At 46.0% G+C, this 11,892-nt stretch overlaps 1 protein-coding gene across 4 annotated transcripts in view; it reads left to right on the top strand.

Moving 5' to 3' along the window:
* The first annotated feature begins 7,470 nt into the window (after positions 1-7,470).
* RFFL (ring finger and FYVE like domain containing E3 ubiquitin protein ligase) overlaps positions 7,471-11,892 on the top strand; it is a 65,732-nt gene continuing 61,310 nt past the window's right edge. For 2 of the 4 annotated variants that reach the window (XR_003525299.2, XM_027625937.2), the window contains exon 1: positions 7,490-7,609. The gene's annotated coding sequence lies outside the window, so the exon portion shown is untranslated. Of the gene's footprint in view, positions 7,610-11,892 lie in introns of all 4 variants that reach the window. The other 2 variants (XM_035724608.1, XM_027625934.2) reach the window with 2 other exon arrangements.

The following is an 11,892-nucleotide window of genomic DNA, read 5'->3' as shown; positions in this document are numbered from 1 at the left end:
CTGCAGAAAGGACCCCAGGAGAAACGAACCTTCCATATCCTCATACCATGAGTGGTTGGCTCATTTCTACAACCATCATAGGAAACGGGACGTTAAGCGAGGGGGTGGCAAATCCCTGCCACTCCTACCATTTGAGCATTTTGAGCCCCGGTGGTGGTGGGGGGGTCTCACCAATCTCCCAAGCATTCTGTTTTTGTGGAACTCGGGAGTGTTTTGCAGTTTTTCTCCGCACGGCCCTCCAGGCAGGCACGACCTCCTAATTGGAGGGGGCATTCGAGGTGGAGCCTGGTTGCCCTCTCTGCCCTGGGCAGATCTGCCATGTTCCCTCTATGTGGTGAGTCAGGACCCTGGAATAATGGGGTCTGAGAGGCCTGTAAAGACCATGTGCCCCACCCTGTCACTTAACAGAGGGAAGCTGAGGCCCAAAGAGAAGTGACGGTCCCCGTGGCAAAGCAGCAACCTAGGACTCCTGATTCCTAAGCCAGACTCTTTGGATCTCTGTGTTGCCTTTAGTTTGCCATCTGCACAGCAGTCTTCCCACCAGGTCCTAACCCCAGCTCAGGGTGCCAGGGCCATCACCACGTGGCCTCGCTGCTGCTCCAGACCACCTGTGACATCCTGCAGGACCTTGTCCCTCACAGCTTGCTTCCTCCTCAGACCTTGCTCTCAGACCAGAGCTTTCTCTCGCACTGCCTGCTGCCCCTGCACACGCCACTCGGGGCACACTGCACTGAGCAGTCCCCCTTGCGTGCCTCGGGCCAGGCTGCCTCGGGCCAGGCTGCCTCTTGTGCCCAAGCACCTCTGGCTTCCTTTGCTGATGGCGTTGGCCTCTGTGACTGGTGCACACTCACCCTGACAGCCTCCCTTTTTATGCATCAAGTATGGTCTAGATAGACATCAGAACCTCTCTCTACCACTCATCTTCCTGTGCATTTGTTGCCCATGAGCTCAAGAGCCATTTTTTTTTTAAAGATTTTATTTATTTATTTGAGAGAGAGCACAAGTCGGGCAAGGAGAAGAGGCAGAGGGAGAAGCAGGCTTCCTGCCGAGCAAGGAGCCCCGCGCGGGGCTCGATCCCAGGAACCTGGAGCATGACCTGAGCCGAAGGCAGATGCTTAGCCGACTGAGCGACCCAGGCACCCTGAGCTCAAGATCCATTTCAATTTTTCTTTTGCTCTTTGCATAGTCTGGGAGCTCAGTAATGGTTAACTACATGAGTGGGTGGGCTTTCATGCATTTTAAAGGTGGCAAAGAAGGAATGCAGGAATGTTTTTCTTCTGACCTAGACAGTCATTAAGTCCCCAAAGTATCTTTTTATGTATCTTTCTAGAGAGGATTCTTGTATGTCCCAAGTTTGAGATTAGACAAAATTAATATTGGGTCCCTACTGTGGGCTAGCACTTGATGACTTTAAGTCAGGCACCTGAACTCCCAAAGACTCTCAGGCAAAAGGTCCATGTATCATGGAGGCTGTTGTCTGCTGCAAGTAACAAAATCTGGCTGAAAGAGGCTACAACAATAAGGACGTTATCTCCAGTTACATGAAGTCCAAGATTGGCTCATTCAGTGGCTCAGTGTGAAGGGGTGTAAAGCCCCTTTTCTCTTTCTGCTTTGTTCTCCTTTTGTGTTGGTTTTGTCTTCAAGCTCATTCTCCTTGTTAAGGTCTGGGTGTAGCCATTCTGAACATCAACCCAGACATGACAATATCTACAGGCAGGAACGTGGTCCTTGTGTCCTTTTAAGTTAAAACTCAGCTTCCAACCAAAGCAGACTTACCTCATATCTAATTAGTGCAGAATTGCTTCTTGAACCCACATTGAAATCATGGCAAAGGAAATTGGTCTATGATTGGCTCAGATCAACCAGAAAATAGCCCTGGAGCTGGGGCTAGGGACAGGCTTTCCTTAAGCACGTGCTATGGCCATCAGAAGGAAATGGGGGTGCTACTAGAAAGGAGGGAGTTGTGTGGAGGAATTGAAGTGTCTGCCGTAGTCCAGAAGGCAAGTTTATCAGGGCTTTCATGTGTTTAGGTCATGTATGCATCTCATTAGATTAGCCTTGTGGCATGGGGAATCATTCCATTTTACAGACTAGGAGTCCAGCAAGGCTGAGGACATAAGGCTAATAAGTGGCAGCACCAGAATCCAAACTCGAATTGTCTCATTCAAAACCCTACTTCTTTCCATCCTCATGCTGCCTTCAGCTATGAATATGTAACTGTTTTGATAAAATTCTTTTTTATATTCTACCCAGATAGTAGCCAAGGCTACACATCTTGACCTTTTTTCAGCTTAGCTCACCATAAAAAGCTGGATCAGAGATCTACTTTATCAGCTCTTTCCAATTTCCCCTAGGAAATGTATGAGAGACTGGTACACACATGGAGAAGGGAGATATCGTTGGTATTAAAGTGAACTGGAGGGGTACCTGGCTGGCTCAGTTGGAATAGCATGTGTCTTGATCTCGGTGTCATGGGTTGGAGTCCCACATTGGGTGTAGAGATCACTTAAATAAACAAAAAAACAAACTTAGAAAGTGAACTGGAGGTTTAGGGGAAAATAAATCTGAATAAAAAACAATGGTCATGGGGCGCCTGGGTGGCTCAGTTGTTAAGCGTCTGCCTTCGGCTCACGTCATGGTCCCAGGGTCCTGGGATCAAGCCCCACATCGGGCTCCCTGCTCAGCAGGAAGCCTGCTTCTCCCTCTCCCACTCCCCCTGCTTGTGTTCCCTCTCTCGCTGTGTCTCTCTCTGTCAAATAAATAAATAAAATCTTTAAAAAAAAACAACACATTCTTCAGGGCACCTGGGTGGCTCAGTTGGTTAAGCGTCTGCCTTCGGCTCAGGTCATGATCTCAGAGTCATCAGGCTTCCTGCTGAGCAGGGAGCCTGCTTCTCCCTCTCCCTCTGCCCCTTCTCCCTACTCATGCTTTTTCTCTCTCTCAAATAAAATCTTTTTTTTAATGGTAAAAACAAACAAACACCTGAGATGTGAGCCAGGAAGAGATAAGGGATTTAGAAATGTGCATATCCCACTAGGTTTTTGCTGTGTTCTGGCATGGAATAGTACTGGGTAGAGTTAGTTCAAAGTGGTATATTGGGGAAGGGTATTGGAGAAGGCTCTGTGATGCATGGAGTTTAAATTAGAGCTAGTTATATTATTCATCACAGGTTACCCTCAGGGGTGCCTGGGTGGCTCAGTCAGTGGGGTATCTACTTTCAGCTCAGGTCATGATCCCAGTATCCTGGGATTGAGCCCCATGTTGGGCTCCCTGCTCAGCAGGAGGGTGTGATTCTCTCTCTGCCCCTCCCCCTGCTCATTCTTCTCTTTCTCTCTCTGCCCCTCCCCACCACCATGCTCACTCTCTTTCTCTCTCTCAAATAAATAAAAATTAAAAAAAAATGTTACCCTCAAAAAGGTGTCTCATTTGTTTTTTCTTGTCTTATCGCACTGGCTAGACTAAGGTACTAAGTTGAATAGAAGCACCCATGGCCATTGTCCTGGTCTTGTTCCTGAATTTAGTGTGCTGTTTCCAGTATTTTATCATTGTTCTGTAGGTTCCCTGTAGTGACCTTTTATCAAGGTAGAGACCTCATTGTGTCTCCTGTTTATCCTGCAGAGGGAGGCCAGGTACTGGCCATTACAGTGGCCATGCACAGAGCTCTCTCTCCCAGTCGATGGAAGGTCTGCATCCTGGAGCTATACAATTGTACTTCAGTTGCTGCACTAGACTGACTCCTTGAATAGCCTTTGAACCCTAGCCCTTCTCTGCCTCCCTGTAGTTTCTGGGTATAACAGCCTTAATTAAAGCCTGGGTTTTGCCAGAAGACAATGGGTCTATGCAGAAAAGAATACAAAGTCAAGGAACAAGATTTTTTAATTTTTTTAGAAAAGATTTTATTTATTTGAGAGAGAGTGAGAGAGCACAAGGAGGGGGAGCGGGAGAGGGAGAGGGAGAAGCAGGCTCCCTACTGAGCAGGGAGCCTGATGCCAGATGCTGGGGCTTGATCCCAGAACCCTGGGATCATGACCTGAGCCAAAGGCAGACGCTTAACTGACTGAGCCACCCAGACACCCCAAGGAACAAGATTTTTTACATCTCAACTAACTCGGTCTTAGCTCTGACACTTACTTGCTGGGTGTCATTGGATGAATCACTTAGACTCTTTAAGCCTCAGTTTCATCTACTGTGAAATGGGGAAAACAATGCTTGCTGCATAGGGTGCCTGGGTGGCTCAGTGAGTCAAGTGGCTGACTCTTGATTTCAGCTCAGGGTCATGGGATCGAGCCCTGCATCAGACTCTGTGCTCAGCAGGGAGACTGCTTGAAGATTCTCTCTTTCCCTCTCCCCCTGCCCTTCCCCTGTCTCTCTCTCTCAAATAAATCTTTAAAAAATAATAATGCCTGATGGATAGAATTGCTTTGGAGTCATATAGCTTATTTAAAGCACCAAATGCTTTTCCAGGCCTACAATGGAACTAAATGTCATATCATTGTGAGGCTTCCAATGCCTGAAAGGTACAGGTGACAGCTTCGTTCTGTCCAGGTAAGGCCAGCTTCATGGTAGTGTGACGAGTGCCATTGCACAGAGCCTTGTGTTTACTTTAATACTCTGAAGTATTTGGAAAATATCCTACCATTGATTTCTTAGGGAATAACTCCCTTAGAGTGTTACCTCTTGTAGAAAAATTGGGATTAGCATCTCGTGTCTGTTTATCTCTGTTCTATTCTGGGGTAATATATACAGCCTCTTTTAGAAAGGAATTCTTTATATTTTACATAATTTATTAGGTCCAGAGAAGTTACGAGGCTGGGCTGGTGAAATGGAATGATGATTTGGGGTTTTGGATAAGGAAAAGATCTAGGTTCAAAATGCATTCTGGCAGGGCGCCTGGGTGGCTCAGTCATTAAGTGTCTGCCTTCAGCTCAGGTCATGATCCCAGGGTCCTGGGATCGAGCCCCACATTGGGATCCCTGCTCAGCAAGAAGCCTGCTTCTCCCTCTCCCACTCCCCCTGCTTGTGTTCTTGCTCTCACTATCTCTCTCTCTCTCTCAAATAAATAAATAAAATCTTTAAAAAAAATGCTTTTTGGTCAAATTACTTGGACAAGGTAATGTCTCTGTCTCATTGGTAAAATCTGTGTTGCAGGGAAATTATATTTTCCTTATTGGTAAAATTATATGTCTCAGGGGAACTTAACAGATAATTTATGTAAAGTGCCTTCCACAGAATGTCTGGCACATAGTAGGTGCTCAATCACCATTAATTCTTTCAGTTTGTGCCAGAAGTAACAAAAATCAGGGCACTAGCACTTACAAGCCATGCTGCTACTAATAAAAGAAATAATATGATTTATTTTTTCACCACTGTTTGGGGAAAGGCATGTGCTTCATAAATATGTATTGGAAAGTACTTAGCAAATGAGTAGAAATAATAAAAATATGTCAAAGTAAACAGCTCCTATAAATATGTCACTTGGTAGACAAATTAGTGTTTTATTACTACTAAATACTATTGCTTGCCGAAAAGGATTTTAGATTACTTGCACAATGGGTGCATTATTGAGTGCCTCTGCAGAAGGGCACGCTAAAGATGAAAAATAGTGATGGTGATAATGCTAAAGGTGGAGAAAGGAGGAGTGTGGGTAAATGCAGCTCTGAGACCTCCTTGCTTCAGTGATATGTACATTATTTAGCAGCATTCCCATGATTTAACTGTAATATGGACCAGAGGACCCAGGAAAAAAAATGACCTCCAGAGGATGTCATGAATCTAAAGTCCAGTCATTGGGTCCAACCAGTGGATTGAGAGCACTTCCCTTTGGAACTGAGCACTCAGCTTGTAAACTGAGCTTACAAAAACATCTCTGGTCTCACCCCATCCTTGTTCTGGACCTATTAACTTTCTATACTATAATTAACACAAAGAGAAGGAGAGATCAGGTGGAGAATGCTGTGCCTTAATCACAGGTCACAAATCCATTTCAGAAATGAGAGGATGAACAATGTCCTGACATCTCAAGAGGAAAGGAACCAGATGGGGGAAAACAGGAGACAGTAAATGCCTTCATGGGGGGAATAAAGCCCTGGAGAGAAGCAGAGAAGACAGAATTCCATCAAGGAAAGTTACCAAAGTAGCCAGGTAGGAAAAAGATGAGGGGCGGGAGGCCTCTAGAAGGCCAGTATTTCCATGAGTTACTGGGGGTGGAAAGACCTGGTTTCAAATTTCAGCTTGGCCTTTTTCAAACAGTGTGGCTTTGGGTAAATTACCTAACCTTCAGATCTTCGTTAATAACATGGGAATAATAGTACTCAGTTTGCTGGGTTGTGAAGATTAGAAATATTATGGAGTGACAGTCCACATGTATAAATGATAGTATTTTTACGTCATTTTTTCTCATGATAGTCCTTATTTTAAAATGTAAATTGCTCAGAACAACTGTGGGAGGTTTCGATAGGAACCTAAAAGCAGAAGAAAATTGTCACTAGACATGGTCAGAATAATGATTAGAATGTATATTATTTTCATGACTAGGTATTTTCTTCGTCCACACTGGCTAATGATCCCCCATGCAACCCTGGTGCTTTACAGTTTACTAAGCACTTCTAAATGCATTAGCTCATTTAATCCTCATGCCACCCTACCTCCTAACAACCATACCAATTGTTTCAGGGATGAGGAAGCTGGAGTTCAGAGGCGTTAAGTACCTGCTAAAAAGTACATGGCTGATGAATGTCCGGGATGGGCTCCTGAGCACAGTCCTTTTCCTTCAACCAAGGCCTTCTCGGAGCAGTCTCCTCATCCTCCTAAGGTAGAGCTAACTCATGCTAGATGAGGGAGGTGCCGGCGAGTGAGTGGGACAAGCATGGGTTTTGATGTCTTACACATCTGGCTTCCAGCTACGGGACCTTGAATAAGCTAGTGGACCCTGATGGGCCTGGGTTCCCTCCATTATAATCTGGGGAACCCTCACCTGCTTAGAGCATTGTGGGGAGGAACAATGAAATATTAAAGTGAGGCAACCCGCAAACTCTTACAACGAAACGAGTTCAGGGATGTTAAGGGACTCGCTCAAGGTCACCAAGCTGGACCACCACCTAGCTGAGCCTCGCACCTGGACTCCAGCTCCCCGTGCAAAGTCCGGTGACCAAGGCAACGAGGGGCAGCAGATGCCCCGACACCAGGGAACCGACTCCTCCGCGGCTGGCTGCGGGGCTCAGGTTCAGTCTAAGCCAGCCCCGCCTCCGGCAGCCTCAGCTCCGCCAGGGGGCGCGCGCGGAGACCACACTCTAGCCCGCCGCGCGCCTCGCCCCTCTCTATGGTGGCTGGGGCACCGCGGGAGCAGAGGCGCGCTCCTGAGAGGGGCGGGGCCGCGCCGGGGGCGGAGCCGCGCGAGGGGCGGGAGCGGCCGGGCAGTGCGGCTGGTGATGGGTGGGGGGGCCAACTTCCTGGGGCCGCCCGTGAGGATGTCGCGACCGCCCCCCGGTGCCCCTCAGCCCCGGAGACGCCGCCACGGCGGAGCCCGGAGCCCCCCTGCCTGAGGCGCCCGCGGCCCGGATCCGGCCCCTCCCCTCCCAGGTGCGGACCGCCGGGCGGGCGGGCGCGGCAGGTGAGGAGGCGGCGGCGGCGGCGGCGCTGGGATACGCGAGGTGCCCGGCCTGGGTGGGGTCCTGGGGGAGGTTGGGGTGGGAGTGCGGCTCGACCTCGAGTCCCGGGTTGTGGTCTGGAGGCGCCTCCTCTGTGCGGGGGGCGGCCTGGGACTCTCCCAGCCTCGCTGGGAGTCTCGGCATCCGGGGTAGCTCGCACCTGTCCCATTAAAAGTCCCTTCAAAGAAAGCATTTCACCTGTGGGGGCAGTGACCCGAGACGGGTATCTTCAAATATCTCGAAAGCCTTACAGACCTGCAGGTTCAGTTGGTTTGTGGGGGAAAGATGCCTCTTTACGGCAGAGGAAACTGAGTCAGGTACGCGGCGGCCTGGTGCCCCCTATAAAGGAACTAGCTTGTCCCTGCTTCCTTGTGGAGGAGCCCTTGAGGCTTCTTGGAAGGAGGGGGCTGGAGTTCCGAGGCTTGGTGGAGAAGTTTGGGAATGTGGCCCCCCCCGACCCCTCCGCCCACTCTTCCCTCTAGGGATTTGCCCTCCGTTTATTTGAGGTGATGTGTGAGGTCGCCAATGGCCAAGACGGAGAAGGGAAGTGGGGCCCCTCGCAGCGGGCTGCCCCTGAGACGTTTGACCAGGCATAGGGAAGTATTTGGCTAGACCAGGGGAGTCAGCATGGCAGGCATCTGTCTGCTCAGAGCTTGATTTCGAGTTGGCAGAAGATAACAAGAGCATATTTTCTCCTTTTTGTTGGTTTGTATTTGTTCTAATGGGAGAAAACTGCTTGTGTAATCAAGGAAGATTGTATCAAGCTCCTCCCAGTCTACCTCAGGGAAGAATTATTGTTAGCTTGGAAATAAGGCTTTACCCACAACCGTCACTTTGCACCTTGACTAAAGGCCACAGTGACCTAATGAATCCACAGGTGCATGTGGCCTTCTAAGAAAGCAGTAAGTTCCTTATTCATCCCTTTTACAGGTGGTTTGAAGGACAGGGAAGACTTCCCGTCACTCCTGTGGCTACAGCTGCCTGGGGAGCCTTGTGATTTTCCCAGTGACGGTTCAAGTTACTGAAATGTGGCCAAGCTGTCCATTTTTATTGAGCCATTCTTCTAGGAATGGGAGTAGGCAAGGGGACACGGTGCTTTGCTGAGTTCTTATACAGAATTCCAGGGTTGGGAGGTGCAGTGTTGCTTCCTTTCTGTTCAGGGGATTTTAGGTTTGACAACTTCTTTATCCTTTTTTCCTGATTGTATTCTTTCACATTCAAGGACATAGATGATGGCAGTTATTTCTAAAACGTTGTGGCATATTTCCTAATAATTCTGGACTTCAGAGTACAACTCATAAACTACAGTTTATTTAGAGGTGTCTTTTTTTTAAGTTTGGAAATTGTGTATAACAATTGTAGATTGATGTGGCAGGGCTATATAATAACTTGATTGTGCTTGAAGAAAGTTTCCATGTAATCTAGGACACACACACACTTAATGTCTATATCTAGTTACAAAGATCAGCCCACTTAAAACTTACAAATTGGTCAGGTAGACAGCTGTTACTCTGTTTACATTGGGATCAAGGGCTTTAAATCCTCCAAATTGACTTAATTTAACCAACTCCTAAAATAATATGCACAGAAAAAGAGCTGTTCTCTGATTAGAAATTAATTTGTTTTTAATCTTTCTCATGGCCAAGCTGGTTGACATAACTGCTTAGCACCGTCTAATAGGAATGCATCTTTAAGGCCTCTTAAGATAGTGGAAAAACATTTTCTTTTTTCTTTTTTTGAAAAAGCATTTTCAATTACCAGCATTTAAAAAGATAAAACAGCAACAATATAAAAAAAAGGCACAATTTCTTCCCTCATTACATGTTCACTGTGATGTTTAATATAGCCACACCCATCTGTAAGAGTATTGTGCCTAGGACTTCCTGGAAACACCTACAGAAACTTAAGGAGTGTTAGGGGGATGATTCCACCTTGATTTTTTTTTTTTTTTAAAGACTTTATTTATTTATTTGAGAGACAGAATGAGAGAGAAAGCACATGAGATGGGGGGAGGGTCAGAGGGAGAAGCAGACTCCCCGCTGAGCAGGGAGCCCAATGCGGGACTCGATCCAGGGACTCCAGGATCATGACCTGAGCCGAAGGCAGCCGCCCAACCAACTGAGCCACCCAGGCGCCCTCCACCTTGATTTTTTATTCTTATAATAGAACCATTAATAGTGCTATTGTTTTAATGGTAGATTAGAGACTTTTATATCAGACTTGTACTGGCCATAGTGTTTGTTTTGGGAAGAAAGTTTTAGCCTCTGCACCTTGGAATCTCATCACCCCTGCAATACAGAACTAAGTCATAACTTAGAGTTTAATGAGAATACATAGTTTAAATTGCTATTGGTGAGTCTCAAGGGACTAGCTGCTTCATCGTTGTTATTGTTTGGTAATGATTACTGGTTATTATTTTTGCTTGGTTACTGGTTATTGGTAGTGGTTACTTGTGTTTAGGTAAGAAAGATTTTGGCAATTAAAAGGACGATCTTTTTATTACCTTTTTTTTGGTCTTTTTTTTTAATTGAAGTATCGTTGACACACAAGGACAATCTTTTTATATACAAACACGTGAACTCCCATTCCTTCAATAGGGAAATGGTTTGGTCATTTTCTTGTATTGTGACTTTATATTATTAACAGAGTTTTAAGTAGGACTTTTAATAGGACATGAAAGCCATCCCGGATGGGAAGGAATCATAGGCCTCAGCTCTCCCAGTTTCTGGGATTTATCGGTTGCCATGGTCAGGACAGTGGTTTTATTTAATCCTGTAATGCCATTCTTAGTTTAAACCTATTATCTTCCTTTCTCTTAATTAAGATGGTCATGAAGTTCCTTTGCTTTCTCTTCTGCAGGTTGAGTGTTCCACATTTTTGATGCATTTGGGCCTGTTAACATTCTGAATTGTAGCTAAACAGTTGGTTGAGAGAATCCTCCCGCATGATTTTAAACATTTTCCTTTTACAAAGCAAGCATAAAATCTTATGTTTCCTCTGGGGGAAAAGCAGCTTTTTGAATCTGATAGTAAAACCGAAGCTGGTTTTTCCAGCTTTGCACCAATTCGAAATCTTAACCTTTCTTTTCTGGTTGTGCCAATACAGTGATTGGTGACCAGTAGTGAATGATGCACCAGAGCTGTTGGGAGATCCTGAAGTCTTCCTGAATCAGCAAAAGATGGTCACATTGTATTCAGTGCAGCTTTTGGCCTTTTTAGTGTGTTTTATTGCAAGGAGTTCCCAAAAGCCAGGCGTTCCTTGGAAGCTGCAGTTCGCAGCTGAGTCACTAAGGGGTTCTTTAAAAGTACAGATTTCCCAGCCCCACCTCCTGGAGATTTGATTGAGTAGAAAAGTGATGACCAAGAATTTACATTTTAAAAACCACTCTGGCCTCTATTTCCAAAAAGCTCCCCAAGTGATTCTGATATACAACCAGGTTTGGGAGCCACTGCTGCATTGCTTTGAAATTCTTAAATGGTTGTCCCTTTAAAAGCATCATTATGTTATCCAGGATGTTTGAGATTTGCTAGAATAGCCCATTTCCTAGTCATGACAAGATAACAAAGAGCTTTTACAACTTTTATGTAAATTACTTTACAGAGAGGCCCCCCTCTGCTGTATTATCTATCAGGAGTCACGAGGGAGGGTTGGTGAAAGTAGCTTCCTTTATTTCCTGAGTGGACAAATGAATGGTAATGTGGAAACAACTGGAGGTTGGACTCGGTAGTTGAATCTAGTTATGATCAGTGTTGGGTAGGAGGGGTGCCTGGGAATTCTCCGCATGTAGGACTTAAAAATAAAGCCAACTTGCCAGATGTTTCACTTCTTCATAGCTGAAGCACTTATGGAAACTAATGGAGGCTTAATAGTCGATACAACTTAGTCACAGGTCCTTTGCTGAGTTCACGGAAGGAAGAAAAAGTGCTGAAAGTACTTTTGAGTACAACTCAAACTGAGTTGAATCCCAGCTCTCCCGCCTCCTGGCTATGCTACCTCAGACCCCTTCCTTAATCTCTGTCAGCTTCATTTTCTTCATCCCCAAGATGAAAATCATACCTGGTGGAATTGTTAGGTGGATTAAAAGAGAGAAAATATATTCTTTGTACATTGCAGGCAACTCCATGAATGTTCACTTCTCCTACTTTCTGCTAGGATTTTTAGTCCGAAGGCTCAAGATGTCTTTCAAAATCTGGCTTTCTCTGTAACTCTTTCCAGGAGTATCTACTCTATCAGCTCCTTCATAGTC

Source organism: Zalophus californianus, chromosome 16 (assembly GCF_009762305.2).
Source record: "Zalophus californianus isolate mZalCal1 chromosome 16, mZalCal1.pri.v2, whole genome shotgun sequence".
In the NCBI taxonomy this organism is placed as follows: domain Eukaryota; kingdom Metazoa; phylum Chordata; class Mammalia; order Carnivora; family Otariidae; genus Zalophus; species Zalophus californianus.
The sequence above is the reverse complement of the archived record's forward strand: the minus strand, read 5'-3'. Positions and strand labels throughout refer to the sequence as shown.